The sequence below is a fragment of the Melopsittacus undulatus genome, chromosome 7 (assembly GCF_012275295.1).
Source record: "Melopsittacus undulatus isolate bMelUnd1 chromosome 7, bMelUnd1.mat.Z, whole genome shotgun sequence".
NCBI classification, from domain to species: Eukaryota; Metazoa; Chordata; class Aves; order Psittaciformes; family Psittaculidae; genus Melopsittacus; species Melopsittacus undulatus.
Window position 1 is genome coordinate 21544176 of NC_047533.1, and position 22188 is coordinate 21566363.

The following is a 22188-nucleotide window of genomic DNA, read 5'->3' on the forward strand; positions in this document are numbered from 1 at the left end:
ACCTCACTACAACCTCCTTCCAAATAGTTGTAAAAAGAGGTAAGGTCTACCCTGAGCCACCTTTTCAGAAAGTCAAACCTTACCTGAGAAGAACTAAAATAGAGAAGGAACTAAAATACAAAATAAAAAAAAGTATAAGAAAACGAACGCAAAAGTATGATAGAAGTATTAGCAATTTCTGGTTTGACAGCAAGTAATTTACTTGAGAACCAACAAAAAGTTTCATTAATGAATTGGGCAAAAATGAACTTATTTCATATATATCCCACTTCAGCACCTAAACCTGAAAACAGGCTTTTTAATTTTTTTTAATGTGTGCTTTTAATTTTTTGAAGTTTACTTTTGCTTTTCTTAGACTTTTTTTTTTATGAAGTTATAACCTGCCTCTCACCAATTTATAACCTGCCTCTCACCAATTTATAACCTGCCACTGCCGTATCATTGCCATCCATTTGTTTTTGTTGAACACTCATGTGAAACTGAGGACTTTGAAGTGTCACAGAAAATGGCTCAAAGGATTATATATGAAAGAAAAGCCAAGCTTGATGTAACAAGATAGGAGAGAAATGCTCATCATTTAAAGATAGATTGCAGTAGAGAGATTGAAATATGGATGACAAATCATCTGTACAGATGCTTCACTGCCCCCTTTACCAGTAGCCAAAAAAAATTTTATTTTTTTTTTGACTGGCTCAGCACTTCATCCTTGTCCTCAGAAATTAGTCTAAGGTGTCAGGAGGCAACAATCCAACACCACACACCATCTATCCTGCCCTGAAAGACTTATTAGAGATGAAGCCCAACAACTTTGTAGGGACGGTCCACAGACTAAAGAATGGTATTCTCTGTGTCTGTGTGAATCTCAAGAGAGGAACCAGGACACAAGGCATTTGTGTTTTCGTACTCCAGATGATATTAAGTGGGCAATGCATGCTATTTCTGTCTTGGGTTATGTTTTGCCTTTTCTTTCCCCCTATCCTTTATTAAACATGCCTATCTTTGAAATGGAAAATACATCATTTTTAAAATTATGTACTGCAAACTTACATTCTAATAACAGTAGAATAATCTTCAACAAATGAGAAATATTTATTCTTTCTGTAACACAAAAATACACTCCTCCATAGAGGGCTCTTCTATTGCTGGAGCATATGATCTGACTCTCAGGACGCTTGGGCAGGATATATAGCATTCCTGTTCTGGAAGGACTGAATGCTGACATTGTGTTTTCTGTTCTGCTACTGATCACGCACTTAATGATAGCTGTAGATGTCTGCTTGTTCCAGGGAGGCAATGTCCTGTAAGCACTCCACCCCCACCCAGGACTCTCCTGGCTCACCTCTGACTTCAATTTAGAACAGGAAAAGACAGATTACAGAGAATTTAATCTGTTAATCTACAATGTTTCAACTGTCTACTAAAACAAATTACATAATTTTCTTTAAAATGCTACACTAAAGATCCTTCCTGGTATTGGAGGATAGAGAGAAGGTGGAGACAGATTCAGAGCTACCCACCAAAAGGATGAGGGGAAAAAACAGTTTTGACATAGTCCCTGATTAGACAGTAGGGAAAAAAAGAAAACAAAACACAATGAGAATGGTCAAACACAGGCTTTGCAGCAAGGCTGTGGAATCTATGGCCTTGGGAATATTAAGAATTTGATTATTGAATCAAACTGACCTAAATTATTCCGGCTTTGGCTGATGGATTGGACAAGATGACCCTTTGCATTTTTTTTAATAATAGACCCTATTCTCGGAATCTACTTAAACAGTGGTCATTGTCATAGCATCTAAATGTAAAAAATATGCATGTAAATGGTAAAATGCAAATTTTATACATCTATGCTTATAATTTAAACATCAGATAGTCCAGAGAAGTAATAATAAAATACAAGATATTTCATATTCAAAGAGACCTTTTGACAGAAGAATTTTTTTCAGTCAATAGAACTCTGGTCCTTATTTCACAGTCCCACACACTGGACATAGACCTCAGTTTCTCCAAAGTGTAAGATCTCAAAAGTTACTTAAATCAGCCTAAAATTAACAATATACATCATATTAACAAAGTCTTCATCTCTGCTAAAATAATTACACATTTTATCCCAGTTATGGAAACTACCTGGGCTGATAAATTCATGGTGTAGCAATAGCAGGTCTGGAAGTCTTTAGATCCAAGTCTCTACTTCATCTTGATTTTTGGGGTCACCCATACAAAAAATTAATTTCCGAGTCCTGGTAATTTTGGAAAACCTTAGACTATACGAAATTGAAAACCCTGTCTTGCTTAAAGCAATTATTCTTAAGACCTTATAGTGACTATAGTGACAAATATTTGAAGGTCATAAAAGGGAAAGAAAGGAGTAAGATTTCATCTACATATTTAGAGAATTACTCTTTGTGCCTTTTTAGGGAAGAGAAATACAGAAATGATACTAGAAGAAGAAAATAACGAGTCTATTTATTAAAGTTCAGTTGTTTTAAATTTAATTAGTAAAGACATCATAAAATCAATACATTTCACTTTTGGGAGATGCATTTTTTTGTCAGGAACTGGTATTTCTAAGTGTTCAAGTAACACCTAATGTAATATTAAGTCTCTTAGCACACGAAGAAATTAAATATTTCTTTTAAGAGTAAGAGAACATCCTGAGGAAAATGTAATGGGCTTCAAAAGTGCAAGGTCCTTTACCTAGGTTGGGGCAACCCCCCACTGTCAATATAGGCTGGGAGATGAAGAGATTGAGAGCAGCCCTGCAGAAGACTTTGGAGAACTGGTGGAAAAAAGGCTAGACACAAGCTGAAAAAAAAGAAGCATGACCAACAGTATGAAAGAGGTGATTCTGGCCATCTACTCTGCTTTTTTGAGAGCTCTGGTGTCCTCAATGCAGGGAAGACATGGACTTCTTTAGGCAGGTCCAGAGGAAGGCCAAAATATGGTCAGATGGCTGGAGCACCTCTCCTGTTAAGAAAGTCTGTGAGAGCTGGGGTTGTCCAGCCTGGAGAAGGCTCCAGGAACACCTTCTTGTGGCCTTTCAACACTTAAAGGGGTAAGAAGATGGGGACAGGCTTTTTAGCAAGGCTTGGTGTGAGAGGACATGGGGTAATGGTTTTAAATTAAAAGAAGTTATATTCAGATAGATGTAAGGAAGAATTTTTTTTACAATGAAGTTGGTGAAATACGGGAACATGTTGCCTAGAGAAGTTGCAGGTGCCTCATCCCTGGAAGAATTTGAGGTCAGGTTGGATAAGGCTTTCAGCATTTGACTCTGTGATCCCCTTTCCACCCCAACCTGACCTTTTTTTCCCCTTACATGGAGTGAATCCTAGTTCCATATTCTGAGAAGAACGTGTGTCATGATTTAAACTAAATCTGCACAGTTCCCCCTTTGTTTCTCCTCCCCGCCCCCCCCACCTTCCCACTCCCGGAGGGATGGGAAGGAGAGCCGGAGGGATACAACTCCCACGGATCGAGGTAAAATCAGTCCAGCAATTAAGGTATAACACAAATCACTAGCTACCAATAACAAATCAATGTTAGAGGAAATAAACAGGGAGAGAGAATACGATACCAACCGCCACCACGAGCCCAGCCCGGAAGAAAGAGCTAACCCCTCCCCTCCTGGCCAGCAGTTCCATCTCCGAGCACAGCCCGGAACAGACAGCCAACCCCTCCCCTCCTCGCCAGTTTCCAGTCCCCTCCCCGAGCAGGACATGCTGTGGTATGGAATACCTCCCCGACTAGCCCAGACCAGGCGCCCTATCTCTCCCTCCTCCCTGGCAGAGCATGAGCTACTGCTGAACCCATGACAGTATCCACCCCTTATTCCATACCATTCACGTCATGCTCAGATCCCACATTTTCAATATACCATCATATAGATATACACACATATATATATATACATCTGCGTACACCCAGACAGATAAAAAGAAATCATTTCTTAATACATGGACCAATCCCTATAATGCAATTGAGTCCATTTGGTCCATGATGTTAGGTTTGTAATAGTCTTTTGTAGCAGGAGGGTCTGTGTGCAGTGCTGGATTGTTGCCTGCCGATATTGATCATCCCTTTACAGCAGAACTCATCTGGTTCTATCAAAGTTCATTCTCTGTTGGGACGATGGTTAGAGGGAAGTCAGGGCCAGTTGCTGGTGACCTGAAGACATCTAGTTGATGGACTATAAAAAATATTACACAGCAAGCAACAACGTATAATTAAGTTCATTGGCTGTTTTCCCCTAAAATCAAATCCCCTTGAGGTATACATCGGACTTCCCCATCTTCCTGCATTACCCACCAAGTATATCCGGGTCCTTGAGCAAAAGCAATGCCACGAGTGGGTTTGCCTTGGCCTGAAACAGGAGTAACCCAGACTGTCTTCCCTAGCAAATTTCTCATGTGCACTACAGGCACCTTGTCCCCCTCTACAATATGTAAAAGTTCTGACTGGGCTGGGCCAGCCCTGTTAGCAGATCCTCTGGTGTTGACCAACCAGGTGGCCTTTGGTAAATGTGTATCCCAATGCTTGAAAGTTCCCCCACCCTCAGTGGGTGTTATCCCTTAATTGCTGGACTGATTTTACCTCAATCCGTGGGAGTTGTATTCCTCTGGTTCTCCTTCCCATCCCTCCGAGAGTGGGAAGGTGAGGGGGGGGAGGAGAAACAAAGGGGGAACTGTGCAGATTTAGTTTAAACCACGCCACTGCTCTCAGTGTAGTTTTTAACAGCCCATTGTACCGTTCAATTTTCCCAGAGGCTGGTGCAAGGTAGGGCATGTGATATACCCACTCAATGCCATGTTCTTTGGCCCAAGTGCCTATAAGGTTGTTCCGAAAATGAGTCCCATTGTCTGACTCAATTCTCTCTGGGGTGCCATGTCACCACAAAATCTGGTTCTCAAGGCCCAGGATAGTGTTCCGGGCAGTGGCGTGGGGCACAGCATATGTTTCCAGCCATCCTGTGGTTGTTTCCACCATGGTAAGCACATAGCGCTTGCCTTGGCTGGTTGGGGGGAGTGTGATATAGTCAGTTTGCCAGGCCTCCCCATATTTATACTTCAGCCATCGTCCTCCATACCAAAGGGGTTTTAACCGTTTAGCTTGTTTAATTGCAGCACATGTCTCACATTCATGAATAACCTGGGTGATAGTGTCCACTGTTAAGTCCACCCCTCGATCACAAGCCCATTTGAACGTTGTGTCTCTGCCCTGATGGCCTGAAGTGTCATGGGCCCACCGGGCCAAACATAATTCGCCTTTATGTTGCCAATCTAAGTCCATCTGAGCTACTTCAATCTTAGCAGCTTTATCCAGTTGTTGGTTATTGTGGTGTTCCTCAGTGGCCCGACTCTTAGGTATGTGAGCATCTACATGGCGTACCCTCACCACCAGCTTCTGCACCGATATCTTGCCATAATGCAGCAGCCCAGATGGGTTTACCTCTGCGTCGCCAGTTGCTCTGCTTCCATTGCTGCAACCACCCCCACAGGGCATTTGCCACCATCCATGAGTCAGTATAGAGTACTGGCCACCTTTCTCGCTCAGCAATGTCCAGGGCCAGCTGGATGGCTTTCACCTCAGCAAACTGACTCGATTCACCCTCTCCTTCAGCAGTTTCAGCAACTTGTCGCTGAGGACTCCATACAGCTGCCTTCCATCTCCGATGCTTTCCCACAACACGGCAGGACCCATCAGTGAACAAGGCATACTGCTTTTCGCTTTCTGACAATTTATTATATGGTGGTGCCTCTTCGGCACGCATCACCTCCTTCTCTAGTGTCATTCCAAAATCCTTGCCCTCTGGCCAGTCCATGATGACTTCCAGAATGCCTGGACGACTGGGATTTCCTATCCGAGCTCGTTGTGTAATTAGTGCAGCCCATTTACTCCAAGTAGCATCAGTGGCAGGATGTGTAGAGGAGACCCTGCCTTTGAACATCCAGCCCAGCACTGGCAAGCGGGGTGCCAAAAGGAGCTGTGCTTCAGTGCCAATCACTTCCGAAGCAGCTCGAACCCCTTCATAAGCTGCCAATATCTCTTTCTCCGTTGGGGTATAGCAACCTCAGAGCCTTGGTATCCCCGACTCCAAAAACCAAGGGGTCGACCTCGAGTCTCCCCTGGAGTTTTCTGCCAAAGACTCCAGGTAGGACCATTCTCCCCAGCTGCGGTGTACAGTACATTTTTCACATCTGGACCGGTCTGTACTGGTCCAAGGGCCACTGCCTGAACTATCTCGTGTTTAATTTGCTCGAAGGCTTGTTGTTGCTCAGGACCCCATTGGAAATCATTCTTTTTCTGGGTCACATGATAGAGAGGGCTTACGATTGAACTGTAATTTGGAATGTGCATTCTCCAGAACCCCACAGCACCCAAGAAAGCTTGTGTTTCTTTCTTATCAGTTGGTGGAGACATTGCTGTTCTCTTATTGATTACTTCTGTAGGGATATGTCTGCTTCCATCTTGCCATTTTATTCCCAAAAATTGAATTTCCCGTGCAGGTCCCTTGGCTTTACTCCGTTTTATGGCAAAACCGGCTTTCAGCAGGATTTGGATTATTTCCCTCCCTTTCTCAAAAACTTCTTCTGCTGTATCACCCCACACAATAATGTCATCGATGTATTGCAAGTGTTCTGGAGCTTGCCCCTGTTCCAGTGCAGTCTGGATCAGTCCGTGGCAGATGGTGGGGCTGTGTTTCCACCCCTGGGGCAGTCGGTTCCAAGTGAACTGGACACCCCTCCAAGTAAAAGCGAACTGTGGCTTGCACTCTGCTGACAAAGGAATTGAGAAAAATGCATTGGCAATATCAATCATGGCATACCACTTGGCTGCCTTTGACTCTAATTCATACTGCAGCTCTAACATGCCCGGCACGGCAGCACTCAATGGTGGTGTGACTTCATTCAGGCTACGATAATCTACTGTTAGTCTCCACTCTCCTTTAGACTTTTGCACTGGCCATATGGGGCTATTAAAAGGTGAGCGGGTCCTGCTGATCACTCCCTGCCTCTCCAGTCTACGGACCAGATTATGGATGGGAATCAGGGAGTATCGATTGGTGCGATATTGCCGCTGGTGCACTGTTGTGGTCGCAATTGGACTTGTTGTTCTTCGACTTTCATCAACCCCACAACTGAAGGATCCTCCGAGAGACCAGGCAAGGTGGACAGCTGCTCAATTTCCTCAGTCTCCAAAGCAGCAAAACCAAAAGCCCGTCGCTACCCTTTTGGGTCTTTGAAGTACCCTCTCCTGAGGTAGTCCATGCCGAGGATGCATGGAGCCTCTGGACCAGTCACAATGGGGTGCTTCTGCCCTTTCTTCCCAGTCAGGCTAATTTCAGCCTCTAGTACAGTCAACTCTTGGGACCCTCCTGTCACTCCAGAAATATAGATGGGTTCCACCCCTTGACAGTTCGATGGCATCAGGGTACACTGTGCACCGGTATCAACTAGAGCCTTATACTTCTGTGGGGCTGATGTGCCAGGCCATTTGATCCACACAGTCCAGTAAATACGATTGTCCCCTACCTCCACCTGGCTGGAGGCAGGGCCCCTCTAATAGTCATCGTCGTCACAATCTTGGACACCTAAGTCGTGTTGAAAGGGATTATTCTTCTTTATCACAGGAGCTGGAGTAAAATCAGCTCTTCTGCTCCATCTGGGAACCTGTTCACCAGAGACTGAAGCTGCAGCTCTCATGGGGCGATCAGTCATGGCCCTTGCTCCTCTCTTCAATTCCCTCACACGTTCCTTCAAGGCTGAAGTAGGTTGTCCATCCCACTTTGTCATGTCTTCTCCGTGATCCCGCAGGTAAAACCACAGGGTGGTGCGTGGTGTGTATCTTATATATTTTCTCTCTCGAGCAATAGGACGCCTTTTGTTAGTAGCTGAAACTTGTGTTGGCACACGTGAGGAGCTAGATAAATCAGACAGATCGTCCCTCAAATGTTTGAGATCCTGAGACAGTTTTTCCACAGCTGAGATGACGGAAGGGGTAAGATTGTCTTCGAATTCTCAGAGTTTATGAACCATTTCATCCACTGTTAGTGGTGCTATGTCATTCCAGGTTACCATTGCCAATGGATGGGCATATGACGACGGTGTGTTTCGTGTAAGTTTTCACCACATGGGTCGTGTGCATTTGACTTCATTTGGGTCATTGGGTACATTCCCATTATTTGGCTTGGTGTGGTAGATCATCTCTGCGATAGCTGATTCCCTCAGGGACTGGATGCCTTTGTCTATAGTAGTCCACTTGGCCTAACGACTCATAACATCATCCTTGTGTGGGAAACTCTCTTTCACAGCTGCCAAAAGCCGCCTCCAAAGACTGAGGGACTTTTTCTCTCTTACAATTGCTTTGTCAATTCCCCCTTCTCTAGCAAGTGACCCCAGCTGCTTGGCTTCTGTACCTGCTAGTTCGTGACCATCGGCCCCATTATCCCAACATCGGAGCAGCCAGGTGATGATGTGCTCCCCTGCTTGACGGGTGAAATCTTTTTGCATATTCCGCAGCTCAGTTGAGGTCCGAGATCGAGAAGTCACCTCTTCTTCTTCGTCGTGTGATGATGACCCCTGATCAGATACTAGACCAGGTAGTGGATGCATAGTTTCTTCATCCTGCCTCTTCCTTCTTGCCTCCTTTCTGGTTTTTCTCTTGTGTACAGGAGCAACCGATATTGGTACGAATTGGTCCTCTAGTTCAGATGCAGTGATTATCACTGTAGTTTGAGTAGCAACTGTACTTGTTGCTGGGGTAGCTGCACTGTCTTCTGTGTTGCTCTCAGGTCCAGGGACATTTTTTTTCTTTTTGAAGGGGTTGTGTAGTGTCGAACAAGGCCGTATACGCATAGGCCAAGCCCCAGCACGTTGCTGTAATTTGTCCATCTCTGGTATGGCCAGGACGACAACACACCTCATTTAGCTGTTTTACTAATTCTTCCGGATTCTTCCCTTGTTCGGGAGTAAAATTCCAAAGTACTGGAGGGGCCCACTGACCTAGATGCTTGCCCATACTATCCCACACACCCTGCCACTCATGACTGTCCAGCCTCTGGGAAGATCTCCTGGTCCTCCTATTTCGTCGTTTAACCCCAATACAGGACCAGACCTGACTCCGCTTATCTCTTGAAATCAGATGAAATAATTGTAGGCAAAACACACTCTGTATGCGTGCTACTATGGTGATCCCCATCACAATCAGCATACAAGTCTCAACAGTATTAAAAGGCCATTCAAAAACTTCAAACCCCTCAAATGATGTTGTAGACCATCTGGAGAGAACACTGGGAGGATAGCAGAATGTCTCCTTCACAGGTTGACCACCCGAGAAGGAGAAAAAAGATGTGAAATTGCTAAGCACTTCTATTATATACTTCCCAAAATATAAAGTTGGTGACCATACCGGGAGCATAAACCAGATCAGTTTCATGATCAATGCTTCTATTGTATTACAAGTCATTAACATAAAGTACAATGAGACCAGAACCTTAGCCCAAACCCCATACTTGATAAACACTAACACAGCTAATATATATGACAAGTAATTGGTAAAATCCTGAAACCGTGAGATCAAGAGAAAAAACTGTGAGAGCCAATAAAACAACATTGTGACAAATGACTATAAATCCTGTCAGATTTGTTGTTATTTCATGGGTTCGTGCCCCACGTTGGGCGCCAAAAACTGTCGTGGTTTAAACTAAATCTGCACAGTTCCCCCTTTGTTTCCCCTCCCCCTCCTCACCTTCCCACTCCCGGTGGGATGGGAAGGAGAGCCGGAGGAATACAGCTCCCATGTATCGAGGTAAAATCAGTCCAGCAATCAAGGTATAACAGAAATAACTACTGGTACCAATAACTAATCAATGTTAGAGAGAGGAGACAAACACGGAGAGAGAATATGATACCACCTGCCGCCACGAGGCCAGCCCAGAAGAGAGAGAGAGCTTCCCTCCTCCCCTCCTAGCCAGCTTCCAGTTGCCTCCCCCGAGCCCAGCCCGGCGTGTTAACCCCTTCCCTCCCGGCCAGCTTCCAGTCCCCTCCCCGAGCAGGACGTGCTGTGGTATGGAATACCTCCCCGACTAGCCCAGGCCAGGCGCCCTATCTCTCCCTCCTCCCTGGCAGAGCATGAGCTACTGCTGAACCCATGACAGTTGTGTATTTCAGCATTATGTGTATCCTAGTCAATGTTAGCTACTTTGTTAAGATTGTCTTTGCTGGCAGTGTGACACTAGGACATAATTCCATTTGCAGAACAGATTTATTCAGAATAGTATTCACTGCAGGTGGGGTGGTAAGCTGGAAGTGCTACCAACTAATGAAAATTATGAGACCCCCTTTCTTGTATCTGAAATGCCTAAACAGAGAATTAGATTGCCAGTTACTGTTAATAAACCAGAAAGATTATGAACCAATTAGGGAGCTCATGAGAAAAGCTAGGAAACTATTACTTTTCATGAATTTCGAAATCTTCAATCTCATAGCTGGAATGGTGTCCTCAAAGTGGATATTTTGCAGCTATCAGTTTGCTGCTTTCTTCCTCAATTTATTATCAAAGTCTAATTAAATTCAAAAAGTAAGGCTGAGTACTGTGCAAATCTTCAGTTAGTGTAACAGACTCTCATTCAATTAAAAAGATAGGTTGATAGATTCACACTTAGTGATTGACAGACATGTACTAGAGATCATGCAGACTTTCTGAATCAAAGGAGATAATAAACTGTACAAAAGATTTTTCCTATGTCTGCATGACACATACTACTTGCAGAAATATAGATGAGCAACAGAGGAAATATGTAAAACAGTTAATGTACTGAAACATAACTGAATATGCAAATAAAGTCAATTATATATGAGACCAGTTATGAAATTTATGAATTGACAACAAAATCTATGTTGTGATTATTACTGAGAAGGTAAGATTCATTCACTGCAATAAATGTTTAGAAGGAAATGATTTAGACAAACTTTTGGAATTTAGTAGTCTCTAGTGCAAGGTGAAAAAAAATTAAGGCTAGAGCTCTTTGAGTGTCAGAACAATAAACAAATATCTATATATATTAAAAAAAGATGGTATTATACAGCATTTTCCAGACAAAACTATATAGACCCACCTAACGTCACATTTCCTTGACTGTATCTATCAGCTTTTTTTTTTTTTTCCTAGCCAAAAATTTTGTATTTGGAATTATCTCAGAATAAGACATTTCCATCCATGGCTGTGTCACAGAACTTGTATTGCTGAGTAATTTTTCATGTTCAGAATAGGAATTCAGTCAATATGTGAAGGTGATGTCATTTGACCAACTTCAAATGTTCCTCCTGTAAGAGGTAAGTTACAATCTTATTTTTGGGGAAGGAAGCTGTTGGTCTTTGTTTAACATCAGTAGCATAGTTGCTGGTATACTGACAGAGTGCTGTGGTCACAGGATAAACCCTAATCAGACTGGTTTCAAAGATGGTGCAGCTAAGTGTTTAACAGTCATGGATGTGTGCAAGGAAAAGGGTCATCAGAGCTACAATTGTATCTGAATTCATGCTCTGGGAAAGAATGTTTCAAGCTCTGAGGCCAAATGGTTATTGAAGAGAACTGAAGTTGGAACAGGGAAAGATCCAGGAATCTGCCACCTGAGATTATAAATACATTTGTATTTCTAACAAAAAAAAATTTAGAATCCTGTAAAAGGTTTCATCGGGATATAGAAAATTTGCATCAGATCCAAAAACTGTTCTCAATATTATAATCTATTGCAGTAGATGCTGTGGCTGGCAACATCAACAATGCAAGGAGGAGAATGAATTACAGGAAATGGGAGAGTTACTAATTATCCACAAAATTATTATATGAGTAATGAGGTTTTTTTCACTTAGTCAAGTGGGAAATTTAGTATTTTAGGTAGTGTAACAGATAACTTTCCAGAAAATGGCACATGTCCAAGCTTCCTGTACACGGCACTTTCTGGTAACAGATGTTTTGTGAGAGTTTTCATCCTATGAGAACAAGTAAAAACCTGAGCAACACTGACAAGTGAACTGCCATTGAAAATATTACTTACAGAACTTGAAAAATATGGAAGGAGATCAAAATTTTATATTGGCAAGAACACAGACCCTTTACTTCTTCTATCTGAACAAAACCATTAGCTACAAGTAACACTGAGTCTGGAAAAAATATCGAACAACCTCCCTAAATTGACTGCATAACTGAGTAATTAATACTAACATTTTCTGTATCAATTACTGCTAGATAATTGTCAATCTGCAGAAGTCACAAAACTTTGTGTAAGGTATTGCCATTCTTCCCATACCTCTGAGACACGATTTCTTATTGCTTTTGTATCAGTTCTTTTATTTCTATTAGGTTTACAGGTATAATGGTTGTTCTGTCAGATTTTCAATTCATGGGGTTATTATTATATATTAAATAGGGATGGGTATGTGAGACAGTTGTCATTCTAGAACTGACAACAACAACAGTTTACTACCACAGGTAGATCTACAAATTTCTTTCTTGTGGAGCAACATTAAACAGTTTTTACATCAGAGATCCAGGCTTCTTATTCAAATTTGGATTCCTTGGTTCTTTACATGGACCGTTATTATACTTAATGTAACAATTTGAGTTGCAGAAAAATGCCAGATTCCTACCCTGAACCTTGACCAGGGTTTTCTATCCTTGAAATCCTTGAAAAGGATTTCTATCTTGTTGATAAATCCTTTTCAGTCACCTCATTGCCTGTGGATTATATAAGGCTTAGCAGGTACACAAGCAAATGCTAAGCAGTTTTGCTTACTTATGCTGGTCTCCCTGTCTGTCTGGGGCTGTTGACAGCTCTTTAAAGGGTATCAGCAAAATGTGAGAGAATTTCTATTTCACTACCCCAGTAACGTTAGAGAAAAGTAGTGTTATTACTTAAAATTACTGGTATATTGAGCATGTTTCTAGCTTGGATTTAGTTACACAAATATCAATGTAAGGTTCTGATATTGACATAAATTGATGAGTGTTGGGGAATGGACTCAGTCAGAGATCAATATGATCAGACCAAAAGCCATTTATTGCAAAGCATTAACTCCTTATATACTATTGCTTACACACACCTACAGCAATTTGGCATATCATGATTGGATACTTGTCTTGAAGACCCTTAGTGACTAATATATAAATGGTTAAGCACAGGTGTGAGAACTTGACCTCGAAAGCTTGCCAACAGTCCACAGTTCTCATAACTCAGTGAATTCCAGTTTCTTCTTATCTTGCTTGCTTAAGCTTCCTCGGGCCTCTTATGGCTTTGCTGTATCTTTTAGAGTTATTCAGAGTTCATGTACCAAATATCCATTCTCCTGTGAGAACACTGTCTCCACAGATGAATGTACTCATTAAAGATTTAAGGACAAGCACATATAGAAGGACCAGTAACTAGAATGCTAGAACCTTAATTACAGAGATAGGTTTGTTTTGAAGACATGGACAAGGAAAAATGTAATTTTACATATTAACCAGGGTACCTGAAAAATACCAAAGATTACGTGCTATGCAGGTGACTGTACGACAAGATAACAGGCACAGGCAACATGGGTTCACAAAATGAAAGTCCTGTTTAACTAATTTGATACTCTTCTACAATAAGGTCACCCATCTGGTGGATAAAGCGAAGATGGTGGACATAGCTTGTCTGGATTTTAGTACAGCTTTTGATACTGTTTCTCACAGCATCCCACTGGACATGTTGTCCAACTGTGAGATAAGCAGGTATGAGGTGTGTTGTGTGAAGAACTGGCTGAATGGCATGGCTCAAAGGGTTGTGTATGAGATACGGATCATTCTAGCTTAGCTTACATTAAAAATTACATATTACTACAATAAAGAAAGCAAACTATTATATGCACAATATATTTTGTACAGCTAACTGTAAATTTTCCAAGCTCTTAATGATGGAGAAACACATTGCTATAACACTAGCAATTCACTAAAACATGTAGGATAACAACAGAAGAAATAGGTGTCAGGTATCTTATGAAAGCGCAAAACAAGATGATGAGTATTGGTTCTGGCTGGGATAGAGTTAATTTTATTAGGCTGGTATAGTAGTGTGTTTTGGATTTGTTACCAAATTAGCATTGGTAACACACTAATGGTTTAGCTCTTCCTGAACAATGCATAAAAAAGCTATCTCAGTTTCTCACAATGCCCTGCCAGTCAGTAGGCTGTGGGTGGGCAATATGCTGGGAGGGGACACAACTGGGAAAATTGACCCAAACTGACCAAAGAGATACTCCATATTATATGAAGTAATGTTCATCAATAAAAGCTGGGGGAAAGGAAGAGGAAGGAGGAAGAATAATGAACAAAGAAGTTCAGAATGATGGTGCCTGTCTCCCCAAGCAACTGTTATGCATGATGGAGCCCTGCTTTTCTGCAAATGGTTGAACCTGCCTGCTGATTGGAAGGAGTGAATTAATTTCTTAATTTTTTTTTTTTTGCTAATACATGCAGCTTTTCCTTACCTACTAAATGGTCTTCGTTTCAACATGAGTTTTCACACTTTTGCTCCTCCAAATCTCTTCCTCATCCCACCGAGGGGGAGTGATCAAACAGCTGTGTGGGGCTGAGCTCACAACCATGGCATTAGGAAAGTTTATGGTAGATGACAATATTTGGGAACTGATCTTGGATTCAGACCTGTGCTTTGGCAGGTTTTTTTTCACCAATCCCATTATAGAACTCATTTGATAAAACAAGTAACTAAGAGATTTAAGACTGTTTCATTCATTCTCAGGTTGTACTACTGGTACAATACAAAATTTTGTACTTTACCGTTTTTTCCAGTTCTGAGAAAAGAGCAAAAACAATACCTGGATTGTTCTGGCTTTTTAATATTAATCATTGTAATTTTTCAAAATTTGTATCCAGCACATCCCAAATTCTTGTTTCTGTCACATTTTTTTCCTAGCTCCTTTCAAATAAAATTTTTTGAAATTGTTTTTCTTAATGATTTTTTGTTTCCCAAGTGAATGTGAAATACCAAATAGCACATAAATTCTATTTTCTCCTCTGTCACATATGGAATGTGATTCTTCACATGGAAACTATCAAATTTTGGACACAATGGGCTAAAATCTGACATCCATTCCCTTTCTGATATATGTTACTATAGCCCAGCTGCACTGTCTTTATAGATTAATAAGGAGATCTTGTTTAACAATCAGTGCAACTCGGTCATGTTTTACTTCCTCCCTGGAGGACCAATTGCTTATCTCATCAAAAGGATGATAATTCCTTCTGTCTGTCAGTTGATATGATCTTTATTTGGACACAATCTGCAACAGCAGACTGAGCTGAGCTTCCAGCCTTGCTGGTGGTAAGGGATTTAAAATCCATGTTTATTATGTGCAGAAGACAGATGAACTGGTAGCTTCAGGCACTGCATTACCACTAAAATCCATTAATTCTAATTATGTTTTGCATATAGAGAATATTAAAATGTTTAACTTACAAAGAAAACGGGCCATCCCCTCGGCAGTGTTTCTACATACGAATATACGGTTTTGTGCAGGAGGTGATCTGTGCATACAAGGAGCATTCCTCAGGCCACTGGAGATAGAACACACAAAGCTATTTAGGAGATGTGTGCCAGCCACAGCCATCTCATAGCGTATCTGTTCATTAGTCCATGGAGTTTTATTTTTATAGGCTTTTCATAAGAATGAGATCATTAGCTTCTTGAATGAAGGTAGGATGGAAGTGATCCAGCTCAGCTGTACATGTCATGTATATGGATATGCATATGAAGATTGCATAAAACAAGTGCTACCCTTCCTTATTGTCTCCTAAAGGAATTAATTGTTTCAATGGTAGTCCAGCTCTTGCATGGAAATAGGGAAGGGGCCAGAATTACAAGATCAAATCCCATATAGTGATTTGACACTTTAAGTTTAGAATTTTTAGTGTCTTTTTATCATCTCTTGGTTTCCACCTGATCCTTTTTTATTAGGTGAAACAAGATGTAATCTTGCTTAAAGTAACAAAATCACCCTGCAACATGTTTCCCTTTGTTGTCTATTACTGAGTCTATTCATTTACCTTCTATCTCTGCAAGCATAAATCCTCTGCTCTGTTATTTTTAGTATTGAATTGAATAATACAAAAGTATGAATGTTCAGATCCTATTTAATAGTAATGGATCAAAAGCCACTTTCCTGTTACAACCTGACAAAAATATCAAAAACATTGTAAGAACAATCCAATTAACTATCACTGAAGCCTGAAGTCCAGCATTCCTAACATTAAAAAACCCTAATGGGTATCCACAAAAAATAAAATAGATTTTTTTAACTACATTGTAAAATGTTTACGAAGATCGGAATATGGTACTAATACTAATGATGAGAAACAGAGGAAGATGCAGTTTTAAAGTTCTATGAGGAAGTCCTAAAAACTCTTAGTAAATCTCCAAGTACTGTTTTATTAATATATGCAGCTGCTTTTAAAATCAATGAAATAACATATTTGATATCAGGCTTGGACTTTGAATGAAAATAGTGATCTGTAATTGCTAGCTTAACAGTAGGTCACTATGGTAAAAAAGAATCTATATGGATAATTCAAGCTCGAAATTTCAAACATTGCTCATACCTTCAGAGGATGTATGCCCCTACACAGCCTTCTTCACCTGTGCTCTTCATGAAGACAAATAACGTTCATCTAAAATGTTCAACTAAATGTTTTTCTGGGGGAAAAAATAATGGAGCTTTCTGTTTCTCCATCATTAAGAGCTTGGAAAATTTACAGTTAGCTCTGGTGCTGTTTGTCATCCAGACTGCTCATCTGTTTTGTGCTGAAAGACTGAGTAGTACTTTGATGCAGAAAAAGCCTATGAAAAGTATGAAAGTGTTTACTTTGTATTGGACTTTATTGTACTGTCTCTGTCACAATATAGCACTTTGTCCTAAGAGGATATGACTTCATCCTCTTTCTACACAGATTCTTCCTTTTCTTATCTTTAAAAAATAGTCTACTTCTCAAAATTAATTATTTTACCTCCTTTTCCCCAGTCTGCTGGATCTCTAATAAGAGATCTTCTAGTGTCTCACCAGCCTCCCTCTCTCTGCTGTTCCCATGTACCTTTTTTATGTTGGCCTCTAGGCAGCCCTGTACAAATGGAGGGAGAAACTAATTATCCAGTTTAAAAAGTAAATGGTGGTATACATAAGGAGAATAAATATTAAAAATATGAAACTAGACATGCTATTGGGTATTAGAGCCTGTGTGTTAGCAATATGCTCAATAATAATATTCAGTGAGTCAATTTCTTACTTTAGTTTTACATGGGAATTTGATGCTTAAGAGCACAAATTCAGTCTTTCTAATGATTTGTTTTGTCAAGAACTGGCAAATGTTACTCTGTCGTAACATTATAGCCCTAGAGAAAAAATAGTAGATATCGTAACTTACCAAAGACTGATTATAAGTTCCAACTAAATTTAACATTATTAGAATATGAAAGGCATGCATCACGGTAAGCATTACATGCTTTGTATCAAAATAAACCCTATCTTGCAAAATCACTAAAGCATCCCTTCCACAGTATTCTGAAGACATATTGCCAGGACGTATGCTCAAATGTTAAGTATTGGGTGGCAGGTCTCTCATTTTCTTTCTACAGTCAATGGAAATGCACATTTTAACTCCTCCTTTTTGTTCCATTTGTTCCTAGTGAAATTGAACAAGATATTTTTGGCTTGTTTTATTCAGAAGTACCCTAGAGGAAAATGCTATGGCAGACATACATTTCATCTACACATTCAACTAGGCATTTGGCACACAATTTTAAGAACTGCTATGCATGCTAGCAAAAAATGCCAACATTAGAGAAGCTAAAGATGGGGCAAACCAAGTGAAAAAAACATGACATGATATAATATAACAGGATAATACTACTTACAGAGTAATTTATGTTTGAGAATAATGTAAAATAATACACGCCTTTTCACTCTTTTTATTTTTTTTTCATATTTTTGTTATTTAAATACCTAAGAGTCAGGCAATGCACTTAAAAATATTTCTTTAGAAAACTGAGGGGTGTCAAGGACATGCAAAAACTCTAAGCTGTTCTCAGATAAAAGTAAATAATAGTAAATAAGATGTCTGTCTCTAGAAAGAGTCCCAAAAATGAGGCTTCTAGCTGTTAAAATAGTTTGCAGAATCATCAAACTGCATCTCTTCATTTATTTAAGTAGTTACCTTATTTTAGTGTCTTTAAAGGCATGCAGTTATACAGTATCAACCTTACAATGGAAAAATGCAAATTTTAACTAATGCAAGAACTCATACGTTGACTGCATTTGGACAGATATTCCACCTATAAATCTTGAAAACTACTAATAAGCAGCAAAAGGGTGATTGGGAAGAAAGATATATTCCAGACATTTTACGTAGTTTATCACAGGACCTCGCTGTCTAGGGAGCTGAAACCAATTAAGGGGTGAATAAATAATACAAGAGACAGAACAAGACTGATGTACAAATGACAAAGATCCTTAAACCTTTCTTCCTTTTCCTCCATGTCTTACAAAATAACCATTTACTGACGAATAAAAGAGACATGCTGCGTGACCACACACACATAAGATTCAGTCACACTGAATGAGTCTTTCTTCTGTACCAAAGACTGTTTTGTTTCTGAAAATTGGTACACCTTTTATGCAATTAATTTCAATTAAAATGGAAAAAAAAAGGGTATGGAGTCACTCAAGTTTATGAATTAATAGCAGAAGATTCTAATAGTCTAGCCTGGCAAAGGATCAAAATTGATTTATTGTTGCTATTTCATTTCTGTGAAAAAGCTGAGATCAAATTTGGCTTTAGGATTAAAAAAAAAAAAAAAAAAGAAAAAATCATCATTATAGGCCTCTGTGGAAATGTAGAAAGAATTACTAGATAGTATCACAAAAAGTACTTTTCCTTTTGTTCAGACTAATGGAATGATAGCCAAGAATTGTTTGCATTGTATAATTCATCCAAAGCACTATTTCATACTATAAATGGCACATAGAGAATTCAGTATCTGCATGTACAACTTAATATCTCTGTGCATAATAACTCACAACTTAAGTCATCCAATTATAAATCAGATACAAATCAACATTACCACGAGGTCTGAACCTTGATTAAGTCAATAGAAAATTTCTAACTCGCATATGAAAAATGCAAATGTGAAGTTTGCAATCTACAAAAAAAATCAAGACTTTGTATGATGTGTAAAAAAAGAGAGGAAATAATTAAAATATGCTAAGCAACTAAATGACAAATTGCCACTTATGAGATATTCAGTATGAGCTACAGACAAAAATTCTAATAAATATGCATCTGTAGTTTAGTAATTACTTATTTGTACATAAATATAGCAGTGTAGGAACAGAAACGGCTTTGTGACCCCCTTGCTCTTGCAGATTATAAAATGTTAGTGTACAAAATCTATTTTAAAAATAAGTCTTTCTTCACCTGTTGCTGTTATTAGACTTTCTTCCTCTGACACCTCGAAACACAACTTTTCTTTGAAGGCTAAATTTCACTGCAGCTCATTTCACTCATTTGTTTTTGTACAAAACAAATAGTTCTCCTCTCATTGCTTCCCCTAGTCCTAATTAGTTTTCAAAAATGTCCTGAAGATTTTATTTTGCCACTTCATTGTTGCTTTTCCCTAAGTTTAGCTTCCCACTATTAAAGTTACTCCCACTTCTACTATTTCATATCTGTAGTCTTTTAGTACACTAAGAATGGTTTTCTGTGCTGACAAGATGTTGAATTACTGACAGCAGTGTGCTCAATTTCTACACATCCTTTTTACATTATCAGTGAAAATATTAAAAAAAAAATGTCTTCAAGAAGGACAATGTTGGAAGTCCAAACCTTTCATATGAACCACTAACATGTTTCAGTTGGCCTTGACAGTTTCTTGTCACTGTCTCTGTATCTGGACTGCAGCTGTCTGCGTGCAGTCTCTTATATGACCTGCTGATGGGACTTTCCAGATTGACCTTGAACCTGCTCGTAACAAAAGACTTGCTGGATGGCAACTGGACTGTAACTAACCTTGATTACTTTTTTCTGGACTTGATCCTGAGCCTGATTTGCTGGCTCAGCATCTTGGCTCTTCACAGACGTAGCTACTGCTATGACGCTTGGCTGATAGCTTGCTACCTCCTGAGGAGCAGCCAGTCTTTCCCTCTGCCTTACAGTGTCTACAATTGAACAGGGATGACTAGTGAAAAATGTAAGCATCCACTGACTTTTAGTGTCCCAAAGAATGTACATAAATTTTCGATGGATCTACTAACTTGGTAGTTGGATGGGATTCTGAAACCAAAAGACTTTCCATGAATTCAAGCCTCCCTGAACTGCAGCTTTGAAAATACCCTGGGTTTCTATTTGTGTAAAAACATCCCCTAAAAAAATACTAATGAAAGAATATTTTTTCCTTTTCCATAGAAGGCTATATTTTAAATGCAAGTTTTACTCAAATCATAGAATCATAGAATAGTTAGGGTTGGAAAGGAGATTGAGATCATCTAGTCCCAACCCCCCTGCAATGGGCAGGGACACCTCACACTAAACCATATCACCCAAGGCTTCATCCAACCTGGCCTTGAACACTGCCAGGGATGGAGCATTCACAACCTCCCTGGGCAACCCATTCCAGTATCTCACCACCCTAACAGGAAAGAATTTCTTCCTTATATCCTATCTAAACCTCCCCTGTTTAAGTTTCAACCCATTACCCCTTGTCCTATCATTACAGTCCCTAATGAAGAGTCCCTCACCAGCACCCCTGTAGCCCCCCTTCAGATACTAGAAGGCTGCTATGAGCCTTCTCTTCTCCAGGCTGAACAGCCCCAGCTTTCTCAGCCTGTCTTCATATGGGAGGTGTTCCAGCCCCTGATCATCCTCGTGGCCCTCCTCTGGACTTGTTCTAACAGTACCATGTCCTTTTTATGTTGAGGACACCAGAACTGAACACAATACTACAAGTGAGGTCTCACAAGAGCAGAGTAGAGGGGCAGGATCACCTCCTTTGATCTGCTGGTCACGCTCCTTTTGATGCAGCCCAGGATATGGTTGACTTTCTGGGCTGTGAGTGCACACTGAAGCTGGCTCATGCTCATTTTCTCATCGACCAACAACCCCAAGTCCTTCTCTGCAGGACTACCATGAGTTTCCTTTTCACCCAACCTGTAGCTGTGCCTGGGATTGCCCAGACCCAGATGTAGGACTTTGCACTTGGCATGGTTAAACTTCATGAGGTTGGCATCAACCCACCTCACAAGTGAGTCAAGGTCCCTCTGGATGGCATTCCTTCCCTCCAGCGTATCAACCGAACCACACAGCTTGGTGTCATCGGGGATGACAATCCCACTGTCCATGTCACTGACAAAGATGTTAAACAAGATCACTCCCAACATCTATCCTGGAGGGACACCACTCGTTATTGATTTCCAGCCAGACATTGAACCTTTGACCACAACTCTTTGCATGCGGCCATCCAGACAGTTCTTTATCCACCGAGTGATCCACCTATCAAATTGATGTCTCTCCAATTTAGAAACTGCTATTTAGCATATATGAATTGTGAATAAGGAGCACCTCTCTAAAGTAATTTTTAAAAATAAAGTGAAGAAATAAGCACTGAAAATGAGAACACAGCCAGGAAAAATCAAGATTTTGAAGGAATATGGCATGCTTCATATATTCTATGTATGCTTGATTCTGCCTCCTGTAGTCTAAATAAATGCGAATGCCACCATTAATTTTAAATGGTGCAAAACAAGGATTTTACTAATTATTCTAGAATAAGGAACTGGCCAGAGATCTGCCATGTATTCATATCAGCAGCTTCTGCTGTATACAGGAGCTGTAAAAATAAGTATTTCTCCATATTTTCATTTCAAAACACACTATAAAACCACTTTACATGCTATACATTATATATCAATTCAAATAATAAAACCACTAGCTAAAAATAGTAAAGCTTTTTTGGGGAAGGGAATTATGTATTTTCCCTGCCTTTTGATGACAGATGTTTGTGGTCAGCTTCATAAAACAACAGTACTTTCTTCAAAAAAATATATAAACACATGTTTCTTCTGAGAGCCCAAATTCTCTGCCTGAAGACATCAGGAGCAAATT